The sequence below is a fragment of the Triturus cristatus genome, chromosome 12 (assembly GCF_964204655.1).
Source record: "Triturus cristatus chromosome 12, aTriCri1.1, whole genome shotgun sequence".
In the NCBI taxonomy this organism is placed as follows: Eukaryota; Metazoa; Chordata; class Amphibia; order Caudata; family Salamandridae; genus Triturus; species Triturus cristatus.
In genome coordinates, this window is record NC_140595.1 from 862,488,417 (window position 1) to 862,513,733 (window position 25,317).

Consider the following 25,317-nt stretch of genomic DNA (forward strand, 5'->3'; position numbering starts at 1 on the left):
TTCATTCACTTCCATCGCGGATTTCAGATAATTTTTTAATGTGGAACTGCCAAGAAAACTCACTTGCTTAGCCTAGCCCAGCTTGTTTTGTTTACAAAAGAGGTGTGGGGGGGCAATTTTGGCCCCGGGGACTGTAGCCCCCGGGCCCGGTTCTTGCTCCTGTGTACCCTGAAGCTCACCCAGGGCAAGTGTGCTACGTTGGGGGCCTCGATGCCCCGCGGTCCCTGTCTGCACCCCGCCTCTAGTGTGCTCCCACACGTAGGAGGCAACAAAAAATACTGGTCCCTGCGTGAGGGCTGTCAAATCTCCCACCAAGCGAAAGCAAACAGCTATGCCCTGGTGGTGGGCACCCTTGGACATAGGGAGTTGACCCGGGGGGTGGTCTTGGGGGGTTCCCTGGAGCCATTGGTAGCTACCAAGAGGGGTGCCGTGCTGCCTCCTCCTTTCATATTCAAGGGTCTGTACCAGGGAGGTGGTGGCTCCTGGCCCTGTACATTGCCCCCACCCCCTATCATATACAATGTCCCGGGGAGGCGGTTGTTATAGGGGCCCTTGCAGGCCAATGAATGGGGATCCGGGTGGCCCCATTACAATTTGTTAATAAAGCTCCTTGGAGGTGGCCCTTCTCCAGGTTTTTTTTCTATCTGCCTGCCTTGATTTGCCATGGGGAGGGGGGCTTTGTGCACCTGGTCTCCCCTTAGTTAAGATATAAATACGCTCCTAGGACCTGGCCCACCCAGGGGCCCATACTTGAACAAGCACGAAGGACCGCCCTTGTTTTTTTTTTTGTTGCCAAGAATTCGGCAGTCTGTTGTGATTTCCACCACAAAAATGTTTCCAAAAATGCTTTATGGCCCTGGCGGAGTCCCTGGGGGACTCACCACCAGGTCGAGGTGGTCAGAGTATTCCTACCCTGCCCCCTTCTCTTTTTCTTGGGAAACAGCTTTTTTCCACGCGTGGCGTTTACCTGCAAGCTAAACCACACTTGCCTTAACAACGCATATGCCTAAAGTCAATGCGCGGTCTAGCTGTCCGGATGTGTGTAGAGACTGATGGGATGCGTCGGGAGAGGAAGCGTCAGAACGGAAAGCAGACAGAAAAGTGGGCAGGTAAGTGGGGCTGGGTGAGTTTTGAAGGGTTGGAGGTCGGTTTTAGGGCAGAGGGCAGGGTAATTTTTGGAAGCGGGCAGAGTTTTCAGCTTTAGGGCAGGTGAGGGAGTTGGGGTAGTTTTATGGGCTGGGTCTGATTTGGGGAGGTTAAGGGGTGAGGGTAGGTTTTAGAGCCCAGGTTGAGGGGGGAGGGGGGGGGTTGGATAGTTTTTTTTTTAAGGGGAAGGGTTTTATTTTAGGCCTTAGGGTGGGGATTATTATAGAGAAGAAGGAAATAGATGAATTAGAAAAACTTCTGTTTGAGAATACTGCATTAGAGGATGCCAAAAAAAGACTAGATGAACTCAACCTAGAGGTGAATGGGTATAAGGACTATTTAATTATTAAAAAGACTATCACATTGAAAAAAGATGTTAATAAATTTAGTCTAGACTTGGTCTATCCGTATACCACAAAGGATTACTATTCACAAACTAGGGACCAGAGAGGATCTAGACCATACGAAACAAGACCAATTTACTCTAGAGGTGGCAGAAAGGGGGTCACTTTCTCAGATACCTCGGGTTCTAGTAGTGAAGAGGAATCTTCCTCTAATGTTGACCAAGCTAATCATCATGACCCACACAGCAATTACAGTGATTTTTAGGTCTCGGGACCATCCGGTTTAATTTTTTGGAGAAGAGGGGCTTGAACCCGCCCCTCTTCTCCCCTCTTCTCCATTGGCTGGCCTCTTGAATGCTGGCCAGCCATTGGAGAAGAGGCTTTGTCTTTCCGAACAGGCCCCGTCCTTTTCGGATTCGGGGGCGTGTTTTTTGCTACTTTTCTGATTATCTCCTCCAGCCAATGGCAAGAGGAGAGAACAGAAAAACACGCCCTCGAATCCGGAAACGCCGCTGCCTTTCTCCGAGGCATTTCTGCTTCGCCTCGGAGAAAGGCAGTGGTGTGCTTGTCTCCTTTAGCCTTCAATTTCTCTCCTGTAAGACTCTTGCCCGTTCCTCTCTCCCGGAGAACGTTTCAAAGACAAAAATACACGTCTGAGTGTTTTTTTACTGAAATTACAGCTTTTATGCGTAGATCATACACCCCTGTCCATCCGCAACACAGTGAGCTCGCCAGCTCGCCCAACGCGCCGCTCCATTTATAGTAACGTAAGCAGTTAAACCTCAGAGCTGCCCTCAGTGCGCGTTCTCACGTCAGTGCGCGCTCTGGCGTTCGTGCGCGCCACGGCGTTCGTCGCGCCCCGAGAACTATATAGACAACGACGAGAGACTACGATACGGAACATAGTGTATGTCTGCCTAGCTACAGAGGGACAATCCCATAGTAATGACGGGACGTGCAACATATCAGTTCGTTGCAGTACACGCCTTAAAGAATAACATATCATGCTTGAAGGCACCCAAGATAGTACACGTCCTTATATCACCGCAATCCTACACAGGACTTCACGGAGCGCACACGACATAGCGCGTGTCACGCCCCTGCCGAGAGCGCAGTGAGCCTATGTCTCATTAAGCCACACCCGCGGTAAAGTTACAGTCCACAGTCTTCGGGTAACTGCCGACACACCAAAGCAGTGACCTGCACTTTCCAAGATGGCGGTCGCAAGCACGTACATCTGTTGCGGCTTATTCACAAGCCCAACACTCCGATCATCGGAAAAAGAGGCGCGCACCGCCTGCAAAAAGGTTGGAGGACGTTTGAAATGGCTCCCTAAAAAGACACTTGAAAGAAATCCTGTTACATGATAAGACTCCAGCACTGTGCGTTTCACTCTTGGCGCACGACTACCTCTCCAGAGGCAGACGATCGGCAGGGGGACTTTCCAGCAATGCTTTAATAAAGCTCGCTGACGAGACTGTATTCGACAATATGACTGAACACCAACTACGAAAGGAAACGACCCGGGACTCAAATAATTTTAGCGCAGTCCGGGCAAGAGGGAAGCATCCGATGGCAGTGCTGGGGAATGCGGGGACGGCACCTATGCATTGCACAGCTTCATTTGGGAGTTTGTTGGGCACTTCCAGGTCACACAGGGCACTTCCAGGTCACACAGGTGGAGTTCTCCGTGGACGGTGGGAAGCAGATGGAGGTGAAGTGTTATTACTTTTTGTTTGCATACGGTTGTGAACATCGTGTTGCTGTTAGACGTGTGCTAAGGTGTGTACTGAACATTTCTTTCCTCTGCTTCTTTACTATGTTAAATCATTACTTATTGGTGTATGAAATTAGAATTTTAAAAGCTGAATTTATGTATTGTGTTCTTTCTTGAGACATATGTGTACTTTTGTGCATCGGGATCTTTTTTATAACAATGCGTGTTAAATGTCAGAATAACTGGATGCTAATGCCACAGATTGAGACATCTGTGTACTTTTGTGCATCGGGATCTTTTTTATAACTATGCGTGTTAAATATCAGAATAACTGGATGCTAATGCCACAGATTGTGTTGAATAACTTGATTTTGTGTGCAGAATATACAGCATCATTTCCGTATTCTTGGCGATTAAGTAAGTCAACCCTTCTGCCTAATTAAGTTCTCCACTGTAGCATGTTTCCAATAGGTCCTCCTAGAGCTCACGAGTAATACCAGTGTTATAGATTCCCCTATCCTAAAACTACAAATGGGGCGGGCGGGGTGTTGGAGTAGGTGAGGTTGCAAGAGATCTGATCTTTATCTAAAGATTGTATAACAGCTGCTAAGAACATTAGTCAAAAGGATCACAAGAAAATACTCCTAATGTGTAAGGAAACGTGAAGGAAACACCACCATCCTTTTGTGGTCTTTCTAGCTCTCTGCCTGCTGTATCACTGTATAGTCTTTCACTTTTTACTTCAAACATTTTATCTACTTTTCTCGTTATTTTACAGTAGCGCATTTGAAAACGTCGTACTGAGCTGCTCCCTCCTTCCAAAAAATAAAAAGATTGTTGAGGCTGGTGCCTATGTCCTCGGGAGTTTTCACACTCCTTAATGGAAGTCGCAGTTCAAAGCCTTGGAAAACGAGCTGGAAAACTACAATTTACATTGGTTTTCAGCACGTTTTCCCTGCCACCCTGTGATATTGGAGGCTCACCGGGAGACCGTGTGATGGTAGCCGATATCGTATATAACACAGTGACACCGTGTGAGTTGGCAGGTATGCAACTCAGTGAGAATGATCTAATACTTGAAGAATTTTTTCACTGTTTTTGAAACTATTGCAGCCCCAATACTTCATTTGACTTAACATTTGAACAGGAGGTGAAGTGGGTGCCACTTCTGCTTTGGCTCCCAAGATCAATGTGTATGTGTCTAGATCTATGTCTGTTGGGGGGGGGGGGTGGGGTGTGTGTGCGTGTGTGTGTGTGTGTGTGTGTGTGGCTCTGTGTGTGTGTGTGGGAGGCTCTGTGTGTGTGGCTTTTTTGTAGGTGGCTCTATGTGTGGTGGCTCTGTCTGTGTGTGGGTAACTGTGTGTGTAGGTGGCTCTGTGGGTGGCTCTATTTGTGTGTGGGTTGCTCTATGTGAGTTACTCTTTGTGGGTGGCTCTGTGTGTGTGGGTGGCTTTGTGTGTGTGGCTCTGTGGGTGCAAATGCAATAGGTCTCGCATTTGAGAGTGATTAAGCTATTGACATTGTAAATAACAATGCCGTTTCTTTAAATGTTTTAAAAACAAAAACTAATGTCATGAGCAATGCCAATAGCTCTAACTTTAACAATGCCGAGACCATTGCATTGTAAATGCTTGTTTAGAGCACCGCCCGAGGAGGGGAACAAGGAACAACTCAGGTCAGGGGAGGGGTCAATACCAGCGAAATCCCCCCCCAGGAATATCTCAAAACTCGCAATCAACGGTATTGGCGTTAAACAATGAGGTTAACAACAAAATTCCTATAATTAACTTGTCAGATAGGGCCTTAACCAGCGAGGAAATAGAAGTCCTGAGTAGAGGATTTACCTTTGCCCCTACATCTAATGTTAAAAAATTCACCTTAGAAAAAGACCTCAGGGCGTTTTTTAGAAAAATTAGACTAACTAGATTCTTTGAAAATAGGGAATATGTCACCCCTGTAAATATCTCAGGTTTAAAAGGCAGATCTCCGTTTACGCCTCCAGTAAATTCAGTATGCAAAAACGTAGAAATACTTGAACACACTATTGAAGCTAAAATAAAGGGGATACTTAAAAATGCCTTCCCTGACAATAATAATATGGCTAAAACCCTGAGAACAGCCCTTAAGGGGTTAAAAGATGATTTAAATTTAACAATCAAACCAACAGATAAGGGCGGCGGGATTGTGGTCTTTAATACAAAAGACTATGATCAAAAAATGCTTGCATTACTGGGAGTAGGTGACCATTACATTAAAGTTCCCCATTCCAAATTGGAGATTTGCACAAACGTGTGAGGGATGTGCTTCAGGAAGCTGAATTAAACAATTGGATATGTGATGCTGAGTTGAGTTTCCTTAAAAATGAGAATACCTTACCCCCTGCAGTTTATGGACTTCCAAAGATCCATAAAAATCAAACTAACCCTCCGATGCGACCCATAGTGAGCGGTATTGGTTCTCTCTTAGAACCTTTTAGTCAATATGCTGACTCTTTCTTAAAACCTCTAGTGACTAAACAAAAATCTTATGTCAGGGACTCAGCATATATAATTTCTATGCTTGAGGGCACCAGCTTTGATGTGAATAAACAATGGCTGGTGACCCTCAACATCGAAGCTTTATACACAAACATCCCCCAGGATGACACTATTAGGGTTGTTAGCCAACTGTTAACACCGGAGGCCATTAGGGGTGCCAATAAAGATTTCATAATTGAATGCATCACCTTGGTTCTTAAGAATAACATGTTTCTATTTAAGGAAGACCTATTCCTGCAGAGCAAAGGTACCAGCATGGGGGCTACCTGTGCGCCGAGTCTGGCTTGCCTCTATGTAGGTAGCTTCGAGGACAGACATGTCTATAATGAGGCGTCGCCATTTTATGAAAACATCTTGATGTGGCGCCGCTTCATTGATGATATTTTTTTCATCTGGGAAGGGGACGAGGCAGTACTTTTGGAATTCCTTGAATGGCTTAACCTTGGTGATGTCAACCTTAAATTCACGGCTCAATATGACAATGTTTCTGTCAACTTTTGGACATTACTATAAAGAATACCACTGGCATACTTAGTGTAGAACTATTTACGAAGCCAACTGATAAAAACACATTGTTGCACTACAAAAGTTATCATCCTAAGGCCCAGAGAGATAACATACCTTTTGACCAATTTCTCAGTTTGCGGAGAAATTGCACATCACTCGATGATTTTTACAAACATTCTTAATCTCTAAAAAGTAAACTAATGGATCGTGGATATCCAAAAAAGCTAATTAAACAATCGTTCAAGCGAGCTAGATTTTATAATCGAGAGAGCATGTTGGAACAGAACCACTCAAAACAGAAGAAGAAAACTGAGGGGTCAGATAAACGTTTGGTTTTTGTAACACAGTTTTCTAATATTAGCAACAAACTTAAGAACGTTGTTAACTCTAATTGGCATATCTTAAATGAAGGAATGGAGATTGAGCTCCCCAAACCCCTTTTTGCGTTTAAACGCAATGACAATATTCGTAAAAATCTGTTCACCACATATAGAGTGAATAAGCCTCAAGTACAATCCTCTCTAACTATGCGGAAAGTTATAGGTAGCTTTCCTTGTGGCACGTGCAGTATTTGCGAACATTGTCAGACCACAAAATCTGTCACCTACAATGGATTTACAATGCTATCCAAAGATATGAGTAACTGCAGAAGTTGTAATGTGGTTTACCTTTTGCTTTGTCCTTGCGGACTAGCTTATGTGGGTGAAACCGGAAGAGAATTTAGATTACGCCTACTGGAACATCGATCAGCACCTAAAACCAACAAACAAAATTCCCCCCTTGTTGAACATTATAGTTTAGTGAAGCACAAACATACAGAGTTCAAGTGGTTTGTGATAGAAAGAATCACAAGGAATCTCAGAAGTGGTAATTTGGAAATGAAAAGGAAGAATAGAGAACAATGGTATATTTCCATCCTTAATACCATTAGTAAAGGTCTCAACACCAAAGAGGATTGGATGAAATTAAGTACATAGATAATTACTCTAGTGTCACATATTATGGGCTTAGTAGTGACATTATAGCCCACTTTTTCTCTGGATATCTGTTTACGTGATCGTCATTTATCTGGATTATAACAACACTAGATAAAGTAATCCACTTATTTTCTCATTCCTTTTTAGGTCTCGACCTTGCTATCGCGTAAGCGATCGCAAAGTGAGACTATAGAGAGCGGGTTTGAAAAGTGCTCCCAAAAAGCGGATTACATGGCTAGCACGCGCACAATCACGCGCATCGTGCCGCCATGCACTCCGCTTTTGGGAGCGCTTCAAAGGGTCCGCTCCCCCGCCTGGAATACGCTCCCTCGCACCCAAGCGCGCGCGCGCCACGCTCCGCCGGGCTTGTTTACTTTGCTTCATTTGCCGTGTGCGGGTTTCGTGGCCGCGGCCCCCGCGCTTCGGATTTCAGCACGCATAACTTTACTTTCATTTCCGCAGCAAAATGCCATATTCCATTTCCAGGTGCCTTTGATAAGCACGGTAGCAGTGAGCACGGCACAGATAAATTGGTTTGTCAGCGGAAATGCTTGTTAATATTTTCGATGGTGGCCAGCAGCGGAGGGATTTGAGCGCGTCATATCGGGTCTGGAAGCAGTGGTCTTGTAAAGCGGTGAGTTTGCAGCCCCCCATTTTGGGATGATCCTGCTAAATAGCTTGTGATGCTAGGCAAATATTCTTGATCGCGCTCATGCCAAGACTGTTGCACATGATTGTGAGCCGAGGCTGCAGCATAGATTTACCAGTGGAATAGTTTAAATTGACTAACAGGCCCAAAGTATTTTCACCACGCAGAAGTCAGCGTCTGATTTGCAAATTACCTGATAACATGAGGCACGTAGGTTGTAGACGCAGTATATGACCATTTGTCATGTACCCAGTGCTCTATCAAAGTGCTATAAGACCTTCGGATCGGGTTCACTCTACTTGCTGCATTTTATAATAGTTTTGAAGGGGGAGTTTTGTGATGCTCATTAAGTGTGTTTTTGTTGATTAACAAGATGAAAGTGTTTTTGCCATGCAGAAGCGCAGCCAGATCTTGATGAACCGCGCATGCTCCACGTCATTCTCGTGCATCACTTGCACCCTAATCAGGCCCTGCTCCCACTACACACTTTCGGAATACAACCCCAGGCAAGACTGCATATTGCGAGCACAGGGCCTCTAGCAGCATCTGTCCCGCCTTACCGGCCTCTCACGTTTTCCGCCTCCAGACCCCACTCTGCCTCCTGCCTCTCTTCCTCTCTCTAAACCTTCCTGTCTCGCTCTCTGCCTCACTCTGTATCCATCTGTCTTTCTCACGCCCCACATGCATGTCCTCTCCATCTCTTTCTCCTCTCCTTGTCTCTGCCCTCTCCTCTTTCCCATTAAACCCAGCTCTCTCTACCGCCTTTCCCTGCTTGTGTGTATCCTCTCTTCACGTTTTCACTCATCTCTCTCACACGCACATTTTCGCATTTCCATTCCATCAGTAGAACCTATATCAAATCCATTGTCTTGGTCTCCACCCGCTTATCCCTTTCTCTCTTCTATTTCTGTCTTTTTCTAAGCATCTCTCCAGTCTGCGACTGCCTCTTTACGTATATATTTTTTTCTTTCTGCTTGTTTTGCCCTTCTCCCTCTAGCTTTGCTTGTCTCTCGCTCCTCTCTGCCCTGTTGGTCCACATGCATCCCTCTGATGTTCGTCATCCGTCTCTTGACAGACATCTAGATCTGGACTCTCTGAGCTCTGTCCTTTGTTTCGGTCATGGGGTGATCCATGTGATTCATTCACCCGCACTGTCTTTTTTTTGCCCACCCTCCTCCTGTGCACCCAGGCTCCTCCCTCACCAACAGTGTTGTTAGACGGACCGGGAGGGTCGGCCGAGGACAAGGGGAGAGGTCTCCGGGGAGAGCCGTCTCCAGCGATCGTACAGATGCGTAACTCCCCCCCCACAGATATACACCACACAAGGATAGGATTTAACGTTCTTTATAAGCGATTTCTTAAGGTACGATGGAATGGTACAAGGAGGTCTGGACTCAGGGGTCCCCTCGATTCTAGTCTCTTGGTTTGGGAAAGGGGGGTAGCGGGACAGTCTGGTTACCAATCTGGTAGCTGAGATGGTCTGAGGGATAGCTCACAATCCTCGAGCTCGATGTTCTAGCTTTGGACGGGCCGCGGCAGCGCCAGCAGGTCCCGGTGAAGGTGGTCGTTACACGGTCCGCGGCAGCGCCAGCAGGTCCCGATGAAGGTGGTCGTTACACGGTCCGCGGCAGCGCCAGCAGGTCCCGATGAAGGTGGTCGTTACACGGTCCGCGGCAGCGCCAGCAGGTCCCGATGAAGGTGGTCGTTACACGGTCCGCGGCAGCGCCAGCAGGTCCCGACGAGGATGGAGGATGTAGAAGGCCGCAGCAGCGCCAGCAGGCAGGACGATAGTTCACAAGGCAGGGCTACGGCAGCGCCGGTAGTCCGTCAAGGCTGAGTTCTCTCGGTGTCTCTCGACTCCAGGATACAACTGCCTTCCTGCTCGGGAGCTGCCCTAGTTATAGGTCTGGCGCCCTTTGATGTCCGGACCCTCGCGCTTGGAGGTCGGAAGGTCCGGGATGAGGGAGTCCAGACACCCAGCAGGGGGGTGGAGCCAGCGCCCGGGGGAGCTGGGGGGCGATCGGCACCTGGCGGGGGAGAGCCATCGACAGTTCTTTCTCCCATTGACCTGCCAAGTGGTCCGTTCACCTCCTGGGTGGATGGTGGTGCCGGGATGTCAGGGCCTGGCCAGGCCCAGGGTTAGGGTCGAGCTGAGGCCACGCGGCCTCGTGGTGCAGTGTCCAAGATGGCGGCTGATCCGGCCGGGGGAGCCGTTAGTGGTTCGGCCCCATGATACATGGATGTCCGGGGGCAGGAGTTCCGTCGGGAGACGGGGTGCGGGTTGCTTTTGTGGGTAACACCTGGGGGTCCGGGGCTTGGGCCCTGTCATGCGGGGAGGGAGCAAGCCCTTCATGTGGCCTGTCCAACATGCGTCCCCCCCAGCTGAAGGCGGGGAGAGTCACCCATCCTCTTGGGGACTCTCCTCGTCGAGGCGGAAAAAGCGTGACAGGCCATCTGCGTTGGCGTGGTCTTGGCCCGGTCGATGTTCCACAGTGAAGTCCATCCCCTGCAGGGAGATGGACCAGCGCTATAGTTTTGGGTTTTCCCCCCGCATCTGCATTAGCCACTGCAGGGGTCGATGATCGGTTTGCACCCGGAAGTGGGTGCCGAAGAGATAGAGCCGGAGCTTTTTGAGGGCCCACACCACTGCGAAGGCCTCCCTCTCGATTGTGCTCCAGCGCTGTTCTCGGGCCAGGAGGCGTCTGCTGATGAAGGCCACCGGCTGGTCAAGACCCTCGGGGTTCAGCTGGGAGAGAACCGCCCCGATGCCGTGGTCGGAGGCGTCCGTTTGCACAATGGATTCCCGACTGTAATCGGGGGCCTGGAGCACAGGGGCAGTGCACAGGGCGGCTTTCAGCTTCTCGAAGGCCGCTTGACAGTCGGGGGTCCAGTTAATCCTCTTCGGGTGGTTTTTGGACGTGAGGCCCGTGAGGGGCCCCACAATGCTGCCATAGTCCCTCACGAACCGCCGGTAGTAGCCGGTGAGTCCCAAGAAGGCTCGGACCTCGGTCTGCGTGACTGGGGGTTGCCAGGACTGGATGGCAGCGATTTTGAGTTGCAGAGGGGCCACCAGACCGCTTCCCACCTGGTGTCCGAGGTAGGTCACGGACCCCTGACCAATTTGGCACTTGCCGGCCTTGATTGTGAGGCCGGCCCGCTGGAGGGCCTGCAGGACCTTTCGGAGGTGGTGGAGGTGGTCGGACCAGTGGCGGCTGTACACAGCGATATCGTCCAGGTAGGCGGCGCTGAACTCTTCGAGCCCCGCCAAGACCTGGTTCACTAGTCGCTGAAAAGTAGCTGGGGCATTCTTCATGCCGAAGGGCATGACTTTGAAGTGGTAGTGGCCATCGGGGGTAGAAAAGGCGGACCGTTCTTGGGCTCGGGGTGTGAGACCGATCTGCCAGTAGCCCGCTGTCAGGTCGAAGATGCTGAGGTAGCGGGCAGCCCCCATGCGGTCGATCAATTCATCCGCCCGGGGGATGGGATGAGCGTCGGTCCTGGTGACAGCATTCAAGCCCCGATAGTCGACGCAGAATCGGAGTTCAGGAGTGGTGCCGGGGGCAGCAGCTTTGGGGACCAGCACGACCGGGCTGGCCCAGGGGCTGTCCGAGGGCTCGATGACCCCGAGCGTGAGCATCTTGGACACTTCCTCTTGGATGCAGGCCCGCACCCGATCTGGTACGCGGTATGCCCGGTGTCTGATAGGGGGACTGTCCCCAGTGTCCACGTCGTGCAAGCACCAGGGGGTGACCCCTGTGGTGAGGGAAAACAAAGTAGCAAACTGCAGCAGGAGGTCCCGGCAGCCTTGGCGCTGCTCTGGGGTGAGGGCCTCGGAGAGCCGGACCCCGTCCACGGAACCATCTTTCTCCTGAGTCTTCAGGAGATCAGGGAGAGGCTCGGAGTCTTCTTCCGCCCCACTGTCTGTAGCCATCAGGAGGCTGAGTTCCGAGCGCACAAAGTGGGGTTTAAGTCTGTTGGTGTGGAGGACCCGGAGGGGGTTCCGGGGAGACTCCATATCGATGAGATAGGTGACGGGGCTCTTGCGTTCGACCACTTTGAAGGGCCCCGTCCACTTGTCCTGCAAGGCACATGGTTCGGTGGGGGACATCACCCACACTTGTTGACCAGGTTCGAATTCGACGGAGGAGGCATTTTGATCGTACCATTTTTTCATGTCCTCCTGACTGGCCTCAAGATTCGCTTTTGCCATTTCCCTGAATCGCCGGGTCTGATTGCGTAGTGCCAGGAGGTACTTGAAGACGTCTGGAGGGGTCTTTAGGGGGGCCATCTCCCAACCTTCTTTGACTAGGCTGAGGGGCCCTCGCACAGGGTGCCCGTACAAGAGTTCGAAAGGGCTAAAACCGAGGGACTTCTGGGGAACTTCTCGATAGGCGAAGAGGAGGCACGGAAGTAGTACATCCCACTGGCGACGGAGGGGCTCTTCCAATCCCACAATCATTCCCTTGAGCGTGCGGTTGAATCGCTCAACTAGTCCGTTTCCTTGAGGATGATAGGGGGTCGTGAATCGGTAGGTGACCCCGCACTGTTGCCAGAGGGACTTCATATATTTCGAAATAAAGTTTGTGCCTCGGTCGCTGACGACTTCTCGGGGGAAGCCCACCCGGGAGAAGATCCCCATTAAGGCCCGGCCGACCACCGGAGCTGTTACAGTTCGCAGGGGCACAGCCTCGGGGTAGCGGGTGGCGTGGTCCACCAGCACCAGGATGAACCGATGTCCTTGTGCTGTGCGGGGGTCCAGGGGCCCCACAATGTCTATCCCCACCCTCTCGAACGGGGTGGTGACAACTGGGAAGGGTTGCAGAGGTGCTTTGAGCTTGCGGCCGCTCTTCCCGCTGGCCTGGCACGTGGGGCAGGACCGGCAGTGGTTGAGGACGTCGTTTCGCATCCTCGGCCAGAAAAAGTGGGTCACCAGGCGACTGTAGGTTTTGTCCTGGCCCAGGTGTCCAGCCAGAGGGACATCGTGGGCCAAATTCAACAGGAAGTCTCTGAAACGGAGGGGCACCACCAGCACTCGACTGGCCCCTAACTCCGCGATTCTCTGTTCACTGTATAGCAGGTCGTTATCCCAATAGACCCAATGGGCTCCGGTGGTGTCCCCTGTGCTCTGGGCGACGGCTTGCTGGCGGAGTCCCTCGAGGAAGGGACAGGTCTTCTGCTCTTGGCGGAACTGTTCCTGGGTGGGCCACCCCTCTTGACGCCACTGAGCCAGGCCGGGAAGGTCCTGGGGCTGGGCGACCCCTTCGGGGGTTTGCTCTGGGGGGTCGGTATAGTCGGTGTCCTCTACTGGAGCGATCGGGGGAGGAGGTGCAGGCCATTCTGGTTCTTCTGGTTGGGGGATGGCACGGGCAGCTATGGATCGGGTGGTTACGCACGCCCAGTCCGGGAGGCCCAGCATCCCCAGGTGCTCTCTTCTTTCGACGGCGGCCCATGGGGAACTCTCAAGATCATTCCCCAGGAGACAGTCCACGGGGGCATCATCCCGGACCGTCACCTTCAACATGCCGGAGACCCCTCCCCATTCAAAGGGGACGCAGGCCATCCAACATAGACTTTCGGAATTGTCGGCTGAGCGGACGGGGCAGAGAATGTTCGGCAGGATCTGTTCTGGTTTTACCAGGTGACAGCGGACGGCCGTCACACTGGCCCCTGTGTCACGTAGGGCTTCGGCCCGGCGCCCATTAATGTTCACCCACTGGCTATACTTTCTGGTGTTGGCGGGTAGGGGGGCCCGCGGGACCATGTCTTTTCCCCCTAGGCACGCTAGAACCATGGCGGCCGGTTCCCACTCTTGTTGTGCCTGCTCGTATTCTTCTTGTTCTTCGGAGATTTGTTCTCCCCCCAGGGCGGCGGCCGCTACCTGGCGGGGTTTTGGAGTTTGGTTCTGTGGACAGTTCGGGTCATTGGCGTAGTGGCCGACTCGCTGGCATCGGTGACACGTGACGTTGGCTCGGAACCCCGGGCGCATCGGGGGGTTTCCCCGGCTGGCCAGGGGCGGGGTGCTGGCAGTGGGAGCGGCCGGGACGGTGTCTCTCCCTCGCCCCTGGCCTCCTCCTCCTCCTCGGGGACGGTGCGGACCTTGGTTGTTCCGGTTCTGCTCGTGTGGCCCTCTCCGGCCCACTCGGGTGCTTTCCCACCGGTCAGCTTCGGCGGCGAGTTGCCGTGGGTCAGTCAATTTACTGTCGAGGAGGTGCTGCCTGAGCTCGACGAAGCAGTTGTTAGATAGGTGCTCCCACACCATGAGATTAAAAAGTTGCTCGTAGGTCGTCACGTGGCTTCCCTTGATCCAACCCTCGAAGGCTCGGCTGAAATAGTTGACATATTCCACCCAAGTTGTACCCGGGATCCGGGTGCAGTCCCGAAACCTCTGGCGGTACATTTCGGGTGTGAGCCCATATCGGGTGAGGAGGGCAGCCTTCATGTGGTCATAGGATGACATCTGATGGTCTGGGAGCTGTAGCAGGGCATCGCGGCCTTCGTTGACGAACCTCCCCCATAGGCCGGCTCCCCAGTCACTTCGATCGATCCGGTGGGAGGTCATGGCGATCTCGTAGGCCTTGAACCACTGTTTTATGTCGTCCTCTCGGACATACTCTCGGACGACATCCTTGGGGATGTGGACTTTCTTTTCTGTCGCTCCCGGGGTGCGCGGTCGCTCGGGCACCTCCGGTTCTTTGTTCTGCTTCCGTAGTTCTATTTCTGCCAGTTTGCGCTCATGTTCGTATGTTAATCTTTTTTCTTCGAGCTCTCTCTGCCTCTGTTTTTCTTCCCGTTCTTCTCGGAGCCGCAGATGTTCTAGGTTCAGTTTTTGCTCGGCTAATTTTAGTTCACCGTCCATTTTGAGTCGTGCCATTTCTAACTCATGTAGTCTGTTTTTTTCTCTTTCTTGGATCTCTTCCTGCGAGAGGCCCGTTCCTCGCTCCTCGGGAGCCGTGGCGTTCCTCTCCGATGCTGCACCGTTTCGGTCTGGGGATCTGGCGACCCCGGTTTCTGCCCACGACTCAATGGCGTGCTTAAAATCGTCTTTGGTACTCAGGCCGGTGGTAGCAATGCCTAGTTCCATGCAGAATTGTTTCAATTCACGATGGCTGTACTCTTCCAATTTATCCATCTGGAATTTCTCGGTGGATCCGCTCTCTTTGGTTGACATCGTGGTTTTGTCGTGGGGTGAGCTACTCTCTGTACGATTACGCGTTGATTCGGATCGCGCCGCTGGCCACCAATGTTAGACGGACCGGGAGGGTCGGCCGAGGACAAGGGGAGAGGTCTCCGGGGAGAGCCGTCTCCAGCGATCGTACAGATGCGTAACTTCCCCCCCACAGATATACACCACACAAGGATAGGATTTAACGTTCTTTATAAGCGATTTCTTAAGGTACGATGGAATGGTACAAGGAGGTCTGGACTCAGGGGTCCCCTCGATTCTAGTCTCTTGGTTTGGGAAAGGGGGGTAGCGGGACAGTCTGGTTACCAATCTGGTAGCTGAGATGGTCTGAGGGATAGCTCACAATCCTCGAGCTCGATGTTCTAGCTTTGGACGGGCCGCGGCAGCGCCAGCAGGTCCCGGTGAAGGTGGTCGTTACACGGTCCGCGGCAGCGCCAGCAGGTCCCGATGAAGGTGGTCGTTACACGGTCCGCGGCAGCGCCAGCAGGTCCCGATAAAGGTGGTCGTTACACGGTCCGCGGCAGCGCCAGCAGGTCCCGATGAAGGTGGTCGTTACATGGTCTGCGGCAGCGCCAGCAGGTCCCGACGAGGATGGAGGATGTAGAAGGCCGCGGCAGCGCCAGCAGGCAGGACGATAGTTCACAAGGCAGGGCTACGGCAGCACCGGTAGTCCGTCAAGGCTGAGTTCTCTCGGTGTCTCTCGACTCCAGGATACAACTGCCTTCCTGCTCGGGAGCTGCCCTAGTTATAGGTCTGGCGCCCTTTGATGTCCGGACCCTCGCGCTTGGAGGTCGGAAGGTCCGGGATGAGGGAGTCCAGACACCCAGCAGGGGGGTGGAGCCAGCGCCCGGGGGAGCTGGGGGGCGATCGGCACCTGGCGGGGGAGAGCCATCGACAGTTCTTTCTCCCATTGACCTGCCAAGTGGTCCGTTCACCTCCTGGGTGGATGGTGGTGCCGGGATGTCGGGGCCTGGCCAGGCCCAGGGTTAGGGTCGAGCTGAGGCCACGCGGCCTCGTGGTGCAGTGTCCAAGATGGCGGCTGATCCGGCCGGGGGAGCCGGTAGTGGTTCGGCCCCATGATACATGGATGTCCGGGGGCAGGAGTTCCGTCGGGAGACGGGGTGCGGGTTGCTTTTGTGGGTAACACCTGGGGGTCCGGGGCTTGGGCCCTGTCATGCGGGGAGGGAGCAAGCCCTTCATGTGGCCTGTCCAACAAGTGTGTTTTTACTGGTGTGCCAGAAAAAAACGGCACAAAGTCATGTATTGATTTAAGCTTGCATTCATGCACACTATTTGCTCCACGTACTTCGTTATTCAGGGTCTCTCTTGGTACAGATGAATTGGCTTGCAGCATTCTTTTCACATGTTGCTTTGTCACAGTGAGTGCTTTGGAGGTGATTCAAGTGTCACTTTTTGTGAGTAGATGCCATGAAAGAGACTTTCTGTAATACCACATCACGAAATACAAATATTTATACTCCATTACACTAAATCCCACTCTACATAATTGCAGTACACTCAATACCACATTACTATCCACCTAATTCAACTGCACACATGCCACATAATTCCACTACACATCCGCTCCACACCACACTATTCCACGCCACAAATACACATATTTACACTCCATTACACTAAATCCCGCTCTACATAATTGCGGTACACTCAATACCACATTACTATCCACCTAATTCAACTGCACACATGCCACATAATTCGACTACACAAATCCGCTCCACACCACACTATTACACAACTAACATTTTCAATCAAACCCACATAATTCAACTCCACACCACATCCACTCCATAAACATAAGTAAAAAACATTTGTCATTTACAACACCATTAGCTCCAACTTTGACAAACGCGAGACCAATTGCATTGCAAATGCTTTGCATCTTTGTATTCCTTTCTAAAAACAGACACACCAAAGGTTTCAATCAAAATGTGAGAGTTTAACAATGGATGTGTGTGTTTTTTTTCCCCTCCCTCACCCACTCCCTCCCTCTTTCTTTTAAAGGTTTTGTGCTGGCTAGAGCTATTGTCATCACACACACTAGGCATGCACAAAGACACGTACAGGAAAGGGCTATTAGAGAGCTCTTTTCAGCTGTCTGTGCAGCTGGTTTTATGCAGGGGCTAAACGGCTTGACTGTCGCCACTGGTATAAACCCAAACCATATTGTGGATGTAACTATCTATACATGTATATCTTGTGCTCTGCCTGTTACCAACACCCTAAACCAGTGGTTCCCAAACTTTTTTGACCCGTGGCTCCCTTGACCTAATTGGCGGTTGGCCGTGGCTCCCCACCATTTTTTTACCGGTGGGCGGGGTCTTGTAAGCCCGACCTCTGGAGTACTTCCTGTTGTCTCCCTTAAGTTAATTGGGATGCAATGAAGGTATTATAATCATATTTGTAACAAAATAAAAAGATAACAGTTGTTTAATAAAAACGTGTTAAGTGAGAAACAATACAAGATTAATAGCAAAATATGTTTCCATGCAACTTTTTTTAACCACAAGGCAGCAGATGCAACAGAGAGCACACACATGCTGCAGTGATGCAAACTGTGTGCCTGGTCCCAAACCCTTATTTATGCCAGCTGCTGCTTTCAGTAGCTTTTGGTACTGAGACCCACTCTGAGAAAATGGAACAATGGGTTTGGTCTGTCGTAATCAGTATCACCATCATTATTTTTACACTAAAATGCGGGGTCCATGGAACTCGTTAAATAAAGAAATCGTGATAATAAGGCTTATGATTTCTTTTACGAGCTCCGTGGAGCCCGCCTTTTCAGTGGAAAAATAATGCTGGTGATACTATTATTTAAAATGCCATGCCGATCTTCGGCCCAACCTCAGTTTTTTACTTGAACTAGTCTTGATGGGCGCCATGTTGTTTCTAAACACAAAGTCAGAGCATTGCATGCCAAAAAAACATCAAAATGGCTTCCTCCTTCGGAAAATTTCAGCCTTCGTGGAAGCATCAGGGGCCCACTGACTGCTGGAGGACACGACGGGTGAGGACAGTCTGAATACCCCCACCGTATTTACGGTTCCATTCCAACCCTCCCTCTCACTCCTGGAGGGGGCTTGAGCCATCTGCAACATCCTGGTGGGCCTTACTACTGGTCGAGAGGGCCCATGCCTACCCCACCGAAATTGAGTGAAGAGATGTGTGGGATAGATAGACTGCAAAGGAACGTCATTTGGTAAAACCACGTGCTTACCACACAGCAGTCAGCACCGAAACAGGGCATCAGGGGCCAAGTACAGAACGCTTGCATCAGTGCAAAAGCAGGGCCAATCTATTGCGCTATTTTTGCTGTTTGTGCAATACTAGAGCGAGAAGTCTATGATTCTTCTCCATGACCCAGAAAGATAGTCACACAAGAGAAAATTGAGACAGCAGATAACACAACCATCTCCAACACTTGCTACGCTTATAAGCCTTTTTTCTTTGTAAATCATACAGATTTTAACACAGAAATCCAGACTAATAAACAAAATAACATCCTTAATAAGGAGCTTTCGGGCACTGTGCGTGGCACCTGTCATAAAGCAACAATGGGAGCGCAGCAGAACATCTTTGAGTCGCAGATGGACTGGAGTCATGAACGGAGAGCATGTTCATCGAAGTATTTATTTTATTTTTTTGCATATTTATATAGCGCTAACTCGACCAGAACGTATTGGAGCGCTTTACATAGCGCCGTATTTACATTACACATTCAGGCAAGGGGAGATTAAGTGATTTGCCCAGAATCACAGGATGTGGACGCGACCCGAGGCTCGAACCCTGGTTTTAAGCACCAAAGTCGGCAGTCTAGCCTACGGACCACATCCTCTCCCCAAGTATTCCTGCACGGAGGCACCCCGGGACATGGTGGCCCCTGGATCGGCCGCAATCAGTTTACCAGTCACTAGTTTCACCAGGGAATGTCAAACTCGCCCTTCTTGGGGCCACTGCTCTCAAAGAGGGATGCACGCCTGAGACAAAAGTCTAAAACACTTCCAAAGCTTCCGTTTCTAGGATTACACCCAGCACCCTGCAGAGATGGGCAAGCAGAAGCCTCGATAGGGGAAAAGTATGAGGGACGTGTCTTTCCTACGGTGCTTAGTTCTCCAGGTCAGAGAGGGAGAAGTGAAAGATCAGAGAGCGAGGGAAGAGAGAAGTAAACAACAGCTTAGGTCACGGGGGGTTGCTAAATTAGATAGCTACGGGTCAAATAAGTTCAACGAGAAGAAGAGGAACAAGGGAGAGACCAGAGAGCGCATGGAGAATAGAAGGAAAAAAGGAACGGATCATTTGAGAATAAGGGAGCTGAGATGTGGTGGAAAGCAAAAGAAGAACAAATGAGAGAACACGTGGTGAGGAAAGAAAAAGGCGTTCAGAGAAACAAGAGAGCACAAATCTCACATTTACAAGAAAGTGCGCATCGGGGGCGCGGCACTACAAGCCCTTGCTTACTTACCGATTTCCTGGTGAAGAGGGTCCCATGAGGCACGGCACAACACGGGGATCAGCAACAACGATCCTCGAACGCTCCAAGCTTGCTATGGCAGTAATGCTTACACTGCGCATCTTAAAGCACGTATGATGCGTGCATACGTACGCACGTACGCGTTTGGCGGCAGCTCGCTCTTGGCCAAAACCATTCTGAAGGTGGCATTTCTAAACCCCCCCGCATGTTGCGCTGCGGTTGCAATTTCCATGACCCACATCCTGCGCGGCAGCGCGGCGCCCCTGGCTTCTCATCACGGCGCACCAGGGTGCCGCGGCGCACACTTTGGGAACCACTGCCCTAAACTATAGTGACATTAACAAAGCCACTTTTACCATTTGTTTGAGATTACAGGAGACTCGTCTAGTGGCGTCTTGTTTTGCACGCAGCACAATTACAACACGGGCCCAGATACAGCTAACATCTAAGAAGCTTCTAGCAGGCGACTGTGAAGGCCATAAACCCCCCCTTTCATTGTGAACACAAGGGATTGTAAACATCAAGGGGCCTTCATGCGGAGCTCAAAGACCTCATAAATCAGGTGCTTCTCTCTGGGAAGCTCATTCCTTAGCTGCCCTCTAAGCAGGGACAGGAAGGCAGGATTACGGTTCCAGCAACAAACAAGCATTTGCAATGCAATAGGTCTCGTATTTACGCGAGTTTAAGCTATAGGCATTGTAAATGACAATGCCTTTTATTTAGGTTTTAAATACAAAAATAAAAGGCATTGTCATATGCAATGTCAATAGCTCAAACTCGCGTAAATGCGAGACCTATTGCATTGCAAATGCTTGTTGTATTAATGATATCTTTACCACTCATTAATGGATTTGGGCTGTACTATATCTATAGACATCAACAACGCTGATGTTTATATATCTGAACTATTATGATATAAGAGTAAGCATTTTTTGACTATTCCCCTCTATCATGAATGATACATCTGTAACTAACTGTACCAATATAGATCGCACAAACAACAATAATACCATCTATGTGGGTGTATGGCAACGTCTCTCTAGTGAGCTTCTTGATATTGGATCCAAAGTACATAGCACCGTTTAGTCTGTATAACTCATAAATCAGATTAACATCCACTTGTGCGTCAGTGAATGTACTAATAACGCTGCGTGATATTTAAATTTTGACACGTGTCTCTCCCTAGGGTTATGTAGATTGCGACTCTGTATTGGTTTGCGATCATCCTGATGGCTTAATTTAGGGTACGTGTAAAGTCCTAATATCGGTGAGTATGGACGAGGACGGGTTGAATCTTTTTACCACACCAAGATGGAGCCCGTCATAATACTAGTGAATTGACCACTGTTGGTCTATGCGGTCTAGTTCTTTCCCTCTTTCACCTTCTATGATCGAGATCACGTGATCGGACACGAGTACTAGACGGTGTATTCAGACGTCGGTCTCTCGATGACAGGCGTGGACCCTACGACGTTTGTTAAAATGCGAATACTGAACCACTAAGGTAAGAAATAGTTAGCGTTAACTATAAATTTGGACCTTTGGGAGAAAACATTGGGGATTATGAGTTTACAAGATACCCTATTTGTCTGGATCCTCGCCTCCACTGCACAAAGGGAATTAAGACTAGCACTGTTCTCGACCTTGATAATATATCTAGCGCCGCCATCACGAGTATAGTGTTTGTGACAATAAGGAGTCGCTAACCGCCTTTATTAATGCAGGCTGTATGACCAGAGTCACCATAAAATAGGCAGGTGGCTTTAACAAAGGCGTTTCCAACGTTAGGAACAGCGTTTCTGTTACAAATCCGTCCCGTGTGATCGGATTAATCTAAATCTCATCTTTACCTTGCTTTTAGCCTTATCCAGGATTTCGGGTAGAACGGAAAATTACCCTCTTGCCCTACAAGGACGGCTTTTTCAGATGACGTATGGCCACTCTAATTAATGAATTAAAAGTGTTTTCAAATTGAGGGTAAGTTTTTTGGGATTTATTGTTTATTTTTACAGATTGTGTCATTTTTGAAGCGCAACGGGACACATCTGGGATTTATCGTTTATATATACAGATTGTGTCACCCTTGAAGCGCAAGCTATTAATATGATCCCTTTTATGGAGTGTGGCTCCACTTGATTGGTTTAAGGTGAGAGATTACAGAGAAACTAATATCTTGAATTCATTGTAGAAGTAATAATGTGATAGATTTAATTTACATCAAAAGAATTGTGATATTCTCTCTCTATCTTTCTCAAATATAGTCATACATCACCTGTATAACGTTGGCTGTCCTCTATCTCAGAAGCCATCCGTCAGTGATTTTTATTGCGACATGAGTGTAGGTATCCACACCGTTTCACTATATAATTAAGTTATGGTCTACGACAGAGAAACCACACAATATTTTTGTGGGTCCCTAAATAAGAAACATTTTGTAAATTGGATATATCGTATGATGGGTGTCTCCTTGATTAATCGTATCAGTGTGACAGTGTGACGATTGAGGAATGATCTTTCTTTCGATTATGGTGTTCCCAATGGTATGTTGGAAACTTTTAGATTAAATTACAAGTAATTATGTTGATTTTAGGTTTATAATGTCCTAATAGTGATGTTTTGATCAAATTGGAATTTTTCTTCTTGTTTTACTGAAAAGTATGTATATATATTGTTTCTGTTTTGTTTTGCTTTTAATGTTTATATTATGTTTTGTGTTTAGGAATGATTACTAAAGCTATTTAACGGAGGACAAATATTGCCAGTCCTGAGGAAGGTGGTCTTTTTTATTTTATACCACCGAAACGCGTCGACGCATATGTTGTTGGGTGGAATTTGTTTTGGAACAGAACCCTAAGAGACTAGGGTGCATTATCACCAGATTGTTTCTGTTTACCGAAATTACAAATTTGCACATCCGAGACACAATTTTGGTGTCTGTCATTGTTCCTCCTACTGAATAAATGTCTAAATGTTTGATTGTCATTTCTACATGAACTAAAAGTTATATTTTATAACTTTTTTTATATAATATTTTTTTATTTGTCTTTATTTTTTAGGTCTGCTCTATACCTATTGATTTGTGATTGTTCTATTTGATTTACTATTATAATGGGATTTTTTAATGTCAATAAACTTCAATTGATGTTTTTTTACTAAAGAAAGAATTTCTCTACTAATAATTTTCCAACATTTCATATGGAGTGGTTATAATTGAGTATGAGAGTGTGCAACTGGATGAATGGAATAAGTGACTTCTATGTGGTGTAATTCTTTATATTAGTTCAAAGAGAAAAGTCTTTTTAACTACATGGGGAAGGGGTAGTACAGGTAACACAGGAGAAGGTTTAGGACTCAGGTTGGGGGGGCGTCCGTGTTTTTTTTTTTTTTAATGGTGTAGGGTATTAGGCCTCAGGGAAGGGGAGGGGTTATTTTACAGGGCAAAACGGACAGGTTTTAGGCCTCAGGGCAGGGGGTGGGAAAGCAAGGTAGAAGGGGATAAAACTTTAGGACTGGGAGGGTCGGGGTAGTGGCAAACGTAACCACGCATATTCCCTTACCAAACATGCCTTTACAACGAAAATGCGCGGTAAAGGCATGCATGGTTAAGACACATTCGTGGTTTGGGCTGCGTTATAGAGGCACGCATGGTTAAGCCATGCGAGTCTCTGTCATGCAACTCTTTTTTATATTTTTTTTTCTGACGCGGCTGAGTCAGAGCTCCAAGATGGCTGGCAACACTTCCTGGTGGAACTGTCAGAATCCAATCAGATCTCTCCACGATATCAGGAGGATTCGTGGAGCATCCATGTCCCTAGATATATAAATTTGTTTTTCGCTTAATATCTCGAAAACTACTGAACGGATTTACATCAAATAACAAAAAGCACGCTTTCTGGACCAAGATCTAGCTTTCTGCCAAATTTTGTGTAATTCCGTTCAGCAGTTCGGGCTATTGGCGAGTCTAAAATCTCTATGGGATTTGCATGGGAAACACATTTTTTTTACCCTCCCCTATTTCCTCTGCCCCCGCTTGATGGTTTACCCCAAAACTTTTAGTTAGGCCAGCTGTTCCACAGGAAAGGTGTGTTTTTTGTGCTGCTAATAATTTTGGCACCATTTGATGAATCTCCATTAAACATTTCAAAAAGGTGGCACTTTTTGACTAGTTTGTGCATGGAAAGTTTTGTGGTGATCCGACAACCTGGAGAACAAGCATTGGCATAGCCAATAGGTCTCGCCTTTGGGACTTTATACGTTTTTAGTTATGCAGCACAATATCATTGATACAACAGCATCAACTGTTGCATAGCTAAACACTTATAAGGTCCCAAAGGCGAGACCTATTGGCTATGCCAATGCTCCTTTTATTATGGGGGCATAAATAACAAGAGGGTGAAGGTCAGTCAGTTAGTCAGTTAGTGAGAGTGAGTGAGAGAGTCAGTCAGTGAGAGAGTCAGTTAGTGAGAGTGAGAGGGTCAGTCAGTCAGTGAGAGAGTGAAAGTCAGTGAGAGAGTCAGTCAGTGAGAGAGTCAGTCAGTGAGTGAGAGAGTGAGTCAGTTAGTCAGTGAGTGAAAGAGTCAGTCAGTGGGATAGTCAGTGAGAGTGAGTCAGTCTTTTAGCGAGAGTCAGTCAGTCTTTTAGTGAGAGTCAGTCAGTGAGAGTCAGTGAGAGTCAATCAGTGAGTGTGAGTGAGTCAGTCAGAGTGAGTGAGTGACTGAGTCAGTCAGAGTGAGTCAGTCAGTAAGAGTGAGTCAGTCAGTAAGAGGGAGTCAGTAAGAGTGAGTCAGTCAGTAAGAGGGAGTCAGTAAGAGGGAGTCAGTAAGAGGGAGTCAGTAAGAGGGAGTCAGTAAGAGGGAGTCAGTAAGAGGGAGTCAGTAAGAGGGAGTCAGTAAGAGGGAGTCAGTAAGTAAGAGTGAGTCAGTCAGTAAGAGTGAGTCAGTCAGTCAGTGAGAGTAAATGAGTCAGTCAGTGAGAGTGAGTGAGTGAGTCAGTGAGAGTGAGTGAGTGAGGTCAGTGAGAGTGAGTGAGTCAGTCAGTAAGAGTGAGTCAGTCAGTAAGAGTGAGTCAGTCAGTAAGAGTGAGTCAGTCAGTAAGAGGGAGTGAGTCAGTCAGTGAGAGTAAATGAGTCAGTCAGTGAGAGTGAGTGAGAGAGTCAGTCAGTGAGAGTGAGTGAGTGAGTTAGTCAGTGAGAGTGAAACGGTTGAGGGAAAATATTGAACATAGGGGGGGTCTTGCAAATATCCAGTATGGCTTCAGAGAAAAAAGAGGCACTGTTGACCAATGCCTAAATCTCCATCTGCTGATTTCAAAGTACACGGTGGCCAAGGAGGGGTCCTTATTTTTGGCCTTTATGGACCTCTCCTCGGCTTTTGACATGGTCAACAGGTCCAAGCTCTGGGGTATTTTACTGGAGTCTGGTGTTGATCCAGCTCTTGTTCACTTCATGGCTTCTCTTCATCAGGAGCTGTTTGCAGTGGTTAGGGTTTCTAGGGAGGGCAGGTGCACAAACCGTTTCAAGTCCGAGAGGGGGGTCCGCCAAGGTTGCATCTTGGCCCCCCTCCTTTTCACCATTTATATTAATGGACTTGGAAACAGTCTAGTGAATGTGGGGACGGACATTCCGCGTGTGGGAGATATACTGGTACCAGCACTCCTATACGCGGACGACGCAGTTTTATTAGCACGAACGGGAGTTGGGCTCCAAAGACTTTTGGACCAATTCGGGGCGTTCATGGGCCAGCTAGACTTAAAAATTAATGCCAAAA

At 48.9% G+C, this 25,317-nt stretch overlaps 1 protein-coding gene across 5 annotated transcripts in view; it reads right to left on the bottom strand.

Annotated features, from left to right (window-relative positions):
• LOC146783131 (uncharacterized) overlaps positions 1 to 25,317 on the bottom strand; it is a 160,369-nt gene that overhangs the window by 66,443 nt on the left and 68,609 nt on the right. Inside the window, exon 2 of one of the 5 annotated variants that reach the window (XM_085639294.1) lies at positions 6,920 to 7,004. The exons of the other annotated variants lie outside the window; for them this stretch is intronic. The gene's annotated coding sequence lies outside the window, so the exon portion shown is untranslated. The remainder of the gene's footprint in view (positions 1 to 6,919; positions 7,005 to 25,317) is intronic. 5 annotated transcript variants of the gene reach the window in all.